At 32.9% G+C, this 8,983-nt stretch overlaps 1 protein-coding gene across 8 annotated transcripts in view; it reads left to right on the forward strand.

Moving 5' to 3' along the window:
• Nucleotides 1–2,796, forward strand: part of LOC118198052 (twitchin-like) — a 480,648-nt gene extending 477,852 nt beyond the window's left edge. For all 8 annotated transcript variants that reach the window (XM_085825414.1, XM_085825418.1, XM_085825417.1 and 5 more), the window contains one exon: nt 2,102–2,796. The gene's annotated coding sequence lies outside the window, so the exon portion shown is untranslated. The remainder of the gene's footprint in view (nt 1–2,101) is intronic.
• The last annotated feature ends 6,187 nt before the right edge of the window (nt 2,797–8,983 follow it).

Raw genomic sequence — 8,983 nt, forward strand, 5'->3', positions numbered from 1 at the left:
GAAACGACTTAATGATAAAGATTCCTCTTTAAAAAATGCACGTAAAGACACACTAATATTGTTATGTAATATTATATATTTTAAAGGACTTAAGAAATTCAACAATATTTTTCTTTGCACAGAATATTTTCCTATTTTTTCATACATTTTACACTGCTACCTTAAATCAAAAGTTTCTAAATCATATCCTGAGAAACTGGGAAGGTCTGAAGGAAACAACATCCGCAAACTAGGCTTCTGGAGTTCCTGAAAGAAAACGCTTCTTTTTATATTAAATTCGAACTTTACGTCTTTTTTATTAAATTTATTGCTTTTAGATCTTGAAATAAATAAGATACTTTTTTCCCCTTCCATGAATTTGTAACAAATGTTTTATTATTATTCTTTTACTTCATCGTGAAATTAGAAAGATTTTTAAATATCCAATGCCATCATACAGATGTAGAACAGTGTTTTACAAACCAGTCCGCAGCCCTCAAGTGGTCTTGGAAGCCTTGTCTTGTGAGCCACCTAGATTTCTCAAAAGAAAAAATAATTATGCGAGTATATGTAGATCTCAATTTGTAAACCAGAAATGCAGTCATGTATTACTTTTTGTGCCAAGACTGACATTTCACGAAATTTGTTACCTGTTATTCCATCTACGAAGTTCCCACTCTAACAATAGAAGAGGTATTTATAGCATTATGACTGTGGTGCTTCTTATATCCATACATCCAAACATAGAACAACTATGCAAGCATCGGCGAGCTCATCCATCTCATTAATTGTGAATTTCAAGATTTATCTTTATTAAGGTAAAGCTTACGCAAGCTCTAAAAACCAGGATTTTAAAAAACGAATATAATTTTTTTCTATTGACTTAATTAACAATGCCAATAGCACATTAAATAAATTTTAAGTAATTATGTCTAAAAAATACAAGCATACTGGCAGGACGGGCGCTAGGCATTTTTCTGCTCCGAGCAATCTCCGCAGGTCCTAGATTCTGCTGCCCGATGCCTCCCCAGTTTCTAAAATTTTTGTCACCCCTAAATTATAATCTTGAATGCCTTCCGTAAGTTCTAAAAATTTCGCCAACCCTAAATTTTTCTGCTCGACGAATTTCTAAATTCTAAAAATGTTTCCTCTCGCACTCCGTGTATCTACAGAACGTATCTTCTCGTTCTTCCCTTTACAGGTTTTGCGGCAAAATTCTATACCCTTGCAGAAATTTTGCCGCAGTTTCTTCCACTTCTGGAAAATTTTACAAGCGCATATTTTTAAATTATGTTTAAGGCAGAAAATATCTCGATTTGTTAATAAAAATCATTGGAACCGTAGGAATAAAGAGATGGCGACGTTAGTTGAATGAAGGATTGTTATGAGCATGGTTGCCAGAGCTAAACACACTCAAAGTTTGGCAACTTCTACTAAGGTGGTAACGAAAACACGTAAGTACCCATAAACTTCCTAGTAAATCTGGATGTTTCAACATAAAACTTCCTTTCAGAAAGGATATAATTCTACAGTTTAAATCTAACCTGGGCAGAGATTATGAGATTCCTAGACCTCGACAGAATTACAACTATCAAGTATAGTCTTTTCATCGATCGGCAGGGCAGCGGAAACAGGTCATGTTTTCTTACATGCGTGTTAATTTACTCTTTACTTCTTTACATGCGTGTTAATTATGTAAAATTCTGCACTATATAGTCACTCAAAATCTACATAACTACCATCTACATGCTTGCCGTAAGTGCCTACAATGCTTGCCATAAGTGCAGTCTACATGCTTGACGCTCAGAATCTGGAATGAGTAAACCTGTTGCAAAAAGAGGCAGAAAGGAAAAAATTAAATTAACTATCACTTCGTTATTAAACTCAAACATAAATGCCACAGCATATAATTAAATATGCAAGCATAATACACAAACAAACCTTCAAATTTAAAAGGAGAAAATTCTTTAATATCATGACGTTACAGCAATTTAAGTAAACTAACGTACTCTTAATCTCTAAAGCAATTTAAAACGTGTTCGTATTGAAATGTTCACATTTTAGTCTCTTGTAAACATTATGTTATTACAAACATTGTTAATGTTTTATTTATTTGTTTCAGGTTCCTGTTTGAAAGATTTCATTTTTATTGCTTCATATGTTACTTGGAAATGCAAAAGGTGCGAAGAAAATCTCAAGAAAACAGGAAAATGTTTTGTTTACATCTATGAACTGAAGACAAATTTTCTGTAACTGTACAGACATCACTACATTGTCCGTGTGTATGTGCGTGTGTTTCCCCGTGAGGCAGCTTGAAAATTCAATTTTAATCACAAGAAGATATTAAGACTGCAAAACTCTGAATTGTTAATCAACTACTGAAGTATTTTAACTTGCTGGCTTTCTTCTTCAGCGCAACTGCATTGCGTGAAATGAGCGTTCAGTGTAAATGCAAATGGACATTTTTATTTTTATACCTTCTGTCTTGCAACAAAGCATGTAAGAAGGTTAATAATAAAAATGTAATAAAGTATTTTATAAAGAATAAACGATTTTTTCCTAAAAAGGGGGGGGGGTTTCTTAACCAAAAATATTGTATTTCTTAAGTAGCTGTACTAGAAATTTAATATTGCCTGAAATGATACATTGAATTCTCATTTCACTCAGTTTTTATGTTTTCTGTGCAACAAAATCATTGAGTTAACAATAAGCAGATTTGCAGTCTAAAACAAAAGATCGTTCAAATTTCGTCATAGGAAACAAACAATAGTGTTGTAGAAATGTGTTACCGATTGTGAATAAAGTTTATCAAGTCTATACATTATTTTTTATTTCATTTGTGACAGCAAAAGCACATACTATAAAAATGGACTATATGCAAGTACACACTGAGAACAAGGTTCTTTATATATAAGATAGTTATGAAAAAAGAAACTATCATTCAAATCAGAAAATTACGATCATTTTGAAACTCTTACATATCTTTAGGAATTTGAAGAAAATCACAGATTTTAATCTGTTCAAAGCTTGTCAAATACGTTCTTCTTGAAAGTACAAAATTACATTAAATAATGATACCTAAAAAAATTATGTAAAATTGGCATATTTGCTGATCGCGCAGAATTATAAGTATCTTACAAGGGGAAAAAAATCATTAAAATATTTTTGCTTCCATACGGTTTCGTAATGGATTAAATGCACACAGAACCGATGATAATAAAATTTATTTTCCCAAAAGAAACATTTTACCAGTTATGTAACTTTCCACAAAAATACTTGCACAGCTCTTCTCTATCGCAGAGCACAATCCGTAGTTAACCTTCAAACTACTGAGAAAGTTAAACGCAACTCAATGAAAAGCGCAATTAAAACGCAAACTCGTGCTACTGTGAATTCAGCTGTGAACTAAAAACTGAGAACTGAATTTTTAGTTCTCAAAATTTGTTGAACTCGCGTTTACACTACGTTTATAGGAACTACGTTTTACAATGATTATTTTTCAATTTCTCAATAGAAATATATATATATATATACATATATTGTCATTTGTACAACTTATTGGCTATTTGTATTAAGTATGCACACGTAAAAAATATCAGATTAAAAATTGGTTACCATTTTAATTATGAAAATTTTAGTTACAAAACTTTAAACTTTAGTACGAAATTTGGGCCTGTTTAAGAAAGATCAATTTCTTTTTGTCTGGTTTTATTTCACTTAGTTTTAACCGTAAATTAGGATCTACTTTTAATTTTGTTCTAAATTTATTTTTCAAATACTATAACACGAGATAAAATCATTGTTCACATAAATAGATTGTGCAAAAAGGCAATAAAAATGCAATAACTTTAGTTGTATAATTCTATAATCTTCTGTAAAATATTAGTTCTAAATTTCTTACTTTATGTCTGTAAAATATATATAATATAACGGGTGGCCATAATTAAACTGACAGTGCTCACAGTGTTCTGTAACGCGATCTATTAGCGAGAATGACGCCACATTTTGTAGGAAGATTAAACAAGACGGGGGACAAAGGATTCCGCGAAAAAAAAAATTAGTTCCAAAAGTCACCGTTAGAGGAATATTTCGCGTTGTGTAATAGAAAATAGAGTGTTAAGAAATGCAAATCAATACGGAAATTACCCTTTATTTTGCATTCAAATGAGGTTCAATGTGGCTGCCGTTGTTGTGGACCACATATTGCATTCTGTGCACAGTATGCACAACAGCTGAAAGTAACATGTCTGCAGAAATCTCCCGTACAGTTCGTGATATGTTATCCTTCAACGTAGCCAGGTCCTGGACCACTCCTTTTAGACATTGGACTTAAGGTAACCCCATAGCCAGAAGTCGCATGGGGTAAGATCAGGCGACCGGGGTGGCCATGCAGTTGGAAAGTAGCGGCTAATGATTCTTTCTGTTGTGAATTTCTGTCGTAGCATCTGTTGCACCCGTACAGCAACGTGTGGAGGGGCTCCATCTTGCATGAAAATGATTTCCCCCAGGCATTGTCTTTGCTGAAGTGCCGGAATGACAAAGCTGTTCAACATGTGGCGATATTTCTCTACGGTAACAGAACAGGTTTCCGGTCCTGTCGGGGTAATGTTCTCATAGAAGAATGAACCTACGATAAATTCCGCTGTGAACCCACACCAAACAGTTACCTTTGGTGGATGTAAGGGAATTGCTGTGACTGCATGTGGTGATTTGTCATCCCAAACTCGGCAGTTCTGTGTATGGACAGTTCCATTCAGGTAAAAGTGGGCCTCATCTCCCCATAAGATTTTCCACGGCCAAGCATCATCCACCTCCATTCTGGCAAGAAAGGTGAGAGCAAAAGTCAATCGCTTATCATGGTCGGGGTACAGTAACTCCTGTACACGGCTGATCTTGTACGGATAGAAGTTGATAATCTTTCGTAAGATTTTCCATACCGTACTGTAAGGCATATCCATATTCCATAAAGCATATCCATAATAAAAGGTAATTTTATTCCGTGTTAATTTGCATTTGTTAACACTCTTTTTGCGATTAAACAGCGTCAAATATTCCCCTAGCGGTGACTTTTGGAACTAATTTTTTTTTCGCTGAATCCTTCGTCCCCCGTCTTGTTTAATCTTCCTACAAAATGTGGCGTCATTCTCGCAAATAGATCGCGTTACAGAACCTTGTGAGCACTGTCAGTTTAATTATGGCCACCCGGTATATTCTTTTTTTTTTTTTTTTTTTTTTTTTTTTTGTGTGTGTGTGTGGGGGGGGTTCAGCCAAAAGTTAACAAGTAGGTTATTTTTTAAATCTTCAGCTAGAGTTCGATTACATTAAATTTCTGTCAATTGTTCTTTTTCTTCACGAGATAAAATTTCAGGTACATTTGAGCAAAATGTAATTGAACAAAATGGACTTCTAACCCAATTTTCTTTTTCATAATCCTCGGAAAAATAGTATGTGCTGAAATTCTTTACCAAGGAAAAACAATGATTTTTAATGTCGGATGCTAATTCTTCTTTTATTTTCAAATTATTTTCGGTTGGAAAACTTTCTAAAAATGGTTTAAAGCTTAAAATATTATTAGCCAATTCTTTGATTATTAGCTTGAATTATTATTTTTAATGATTACATTTATTTTATTTCTAATGGTAAACAAATTATAACTTTGTCCTTGTGATCCCAAATTTAATTCATTTAACTTTCCAAATATATCAGCTAAATACGCTAAACCCGCCAATAATATAATTCACTAAATTCGCCAATTATATAATTCGCTAAATAAACATTTTTGAAGTTAATTTTGAATCGTAGAGGAAAATTTGAACTTCTAATTGAAGTTCAAAAAGACGTTTTAAAACTTTGCCTCTGGATAACCACTCTACTTCAGAATGAAACAAAAGCGTTTTATGTTCACTGCCCATCGCTTGGCATGAAATCGTAAATATTCTTGAATTTAAAGCTCGACTTTTAATAAAATTAAGAATTTTTACAGTTTGATTCAAAACGATCAGGTGTTCGGGGATCGTTTTGGCTACTAAAGCTTCACGATGAATGGAACAGTGAGTAAATTTAGTTGCAGGTGCGACTTTCTTTATTTGAGAAATAACAGTTGAATGTTTTCTTGTTAAAGCCCGAACTTCGTCACTGACTACGGTAATTCATTTATTCCAAGGAATATCATTCTCAGACATAAAACTGTCAGTTACTTTGAAAATTTCATTTGCAGTTGCTCTATCATGAAGAGATTCGCAAAACAAATAGTCTTCCGCAATTACCGTTTATCTTTTCCGAAACGTAAGTAAACTAATAATTGAATACATTTCGTTATATGAGCACTTTTATCTAATTGCAAAGCGAAATACTCACTGTGTTCTATTTTTTGAATAAGTGTCTCTTTTACGGGAATCTCATTTCATTAATTCGTCGACTTACTGTATCATTTGACAGCGGAATTGAAATTCACTCGTCTAAACTCATTTCAGAAGTGCTTCTACTTTCCTTCTGCTATCAAGATCAGGGGTGGCCAACCTTTTTTGTAAAAGTGCCACTATCTGAAAAAAATTATGCGTGCCACTTCCAACTCTTTTCAACATACTAAAAAATAAAAAAAAGGTGAAAAAATGTTGCTTATAGGCTAATTATGAGATTTTTACGCAAATAGCACTTTTTTTGTAAGTCTGAGTATTCGACATTTAAAAAGTAATATAAATAAAACAAAAATACAAACAAGGATTTTATTGTTAAAAAACATTTTTAAAGGTTCAGTCAGTTAGGTTATGTATAAAATAAAAATGAATAATTTGAAATATTTAATTCAAAATAACTATTAAACAGTCAGTACTTAATTAATGTAGCTTTTGAATATGCAGCTTTGTTACCAAGTCGTCTATATAAGAATTAGTTCTAAGATGCTAACAAAATTAGGTGTTTTATGTGCATAGCAGTTAATCTTGAGCAATATTTTGATTTTATTATGTTCATAATAGACAACATTTGTTCACAAATGTTGATCCAAACGATATCTGACACCCAAATCGTGTATATTTAGAAAATTGCTTATTGGTACAAATTTCTAAAATTCAATATAATTTGGAGAACTTACAGTTGAAATAAGATCCTTTTATTTGCTTTTTAGTGTAGTATGTCGCTGTATTTCAATAATTTCGACTTGAATTTCACGAAAACAATTAAGGACTTGCAGAGAAACTGAATTATTATATTTATTCTAATGTGTTTATGTGTTTATCTATCGACGAAGTTGATACAGACGGCATAATTACTTTTTCAAATCTTTTAATTTTTCAGTAAGTCTTCGCGTGTCAGTGTTAAAACTCCGTCGTGCCACATCGTCGCACACGTGCCGCAAGTAGGCCATCCCTGATCTAGATACACATTATCTGTGTTCGAAAATTAAAACATTATCGATTCAACTAGATCTACCTTTTCAATCGGTAATATGATTAATGACTTTATACATTAAGACTTCATGAAAAGGTTCACAAACATTTTCTAATAATAAATAATTTTTTACTAATAATAAAATAAGATGACGAAATCGATTTTCAGCCTTCAACATACTAATGACAATACTTAAAATGCACTAATCCTAAATTCATAGTTACAATTTTTGGTAGTATGAAGGTTGATAAGAAGAAATATACGTAAAGGACTCTGAAGTACGGTTATATAGCTTATTCAAAATACTATGGCCTGCAACGCTGAAGTTAAGGTAGAAATTCTTATGCCTAAGTCTATCATATTAGTTTTCTTACTACTACTCAGAACATAGAAAGTAATAGATCTGATTTCAAAAGTGCTCTAAAAATTTATAAATGCTTATTTAATACAAAATTATTATAGTTGTTAGTCTGACTCTGGGCACAATCTTTCAAAAATATTTAATTCCAGCAACTGCATATTTAGGAAGTGCGGCGCCAATGTAACATTTTATAACTTTTCGTCTTATTTCATTGAGTTGGTTTCTGTCCTAGGTAGCTCCGACAATAACTTTACAGAAACTAGAGTACAAAAGTGCCTAAACGATAGTATAGTAATTCCACAGGTCGAGTCCGAACACAGCACCATCTTCATGATCCATCTCTGCGTTGGGTTAGACCCTCCAGAACGGAGGGACTAATTACCGAGATTGCAATTTACTTCCACCTTAACTAATCATCCACAAATTCCGAGTTAACCAATCTCAATGCAGGATCATAAACACAAGGTAAGCTTCCTATTTTTAATTATTAAATGAATTTTGCTTCTTGAAATGAGGACTTACTCGGGGATATATATGAAATGTAATTTCTCATACATTATTTGCTTTGTGCAGCCGGGGCAACAGGAATGAGACAAATTTTGGAATATAAAGCGGTAGGTTTATTTTATACATCCATCTCACAAGCGTTCTCCTCGTACCTTGAGCAGAAGCCCTACTTATACATATGTGTACGTCACGAAGCTCCTCCAATCAGCGATATTAACTGAAATCACGAGGTGACGCTATCTTCTCATCAGGAGTGTTCTTAAGTACTTTATGCAATATGACAGATTTATGAGTTTGGCGATTTGGCGGGCGCCAACAGGTTAATATATTTTATACTAAAGAAAGGATTTCGCCAAAATTTAGGAATAGGGATGCAATTTAGGTAGAGAATCGCTAACACGTTATTAAGCAATATTAATAGAATTTAATTTAATAAATTGATTTAAAAATATCATTACAGATTATCCCCCGCCCCCATCTGAAAAGGCTTGCAGTCGCGGCCGTCGACCCAAGACAGTCCAGATAGTGAGAGCAGAAAATTTAGTTATTAGGAAATTAAGTGAGTAGGAAAACTGATTGGATTTACCTCAAGGCACACAAAATGTTTACATAAAATATGACATAAAATATTTGAATATAATTAATACAGTATATAAAATATAATAAATGATTAATGAAATTATAATATAGTAACTAAGTGCAGAACAAATAAAGCACTAATAACATATTGCTGGTTAGCTACGCGGC

Source organism: Stegodyphus dumicola, chromosome 10, assembly GCF_044657685.1.
Source record: "Stegodyphus dumicola isolate Sdum_Otavi_A_Nest chromosome 10, ASM4465768v1".
Lineage (NCBI taxonomy): Eukaryota > Metazoa > Arthropoda > Arachnida > Araneae > Eresidae > Stegodyphus > Stegodyphus dumicola.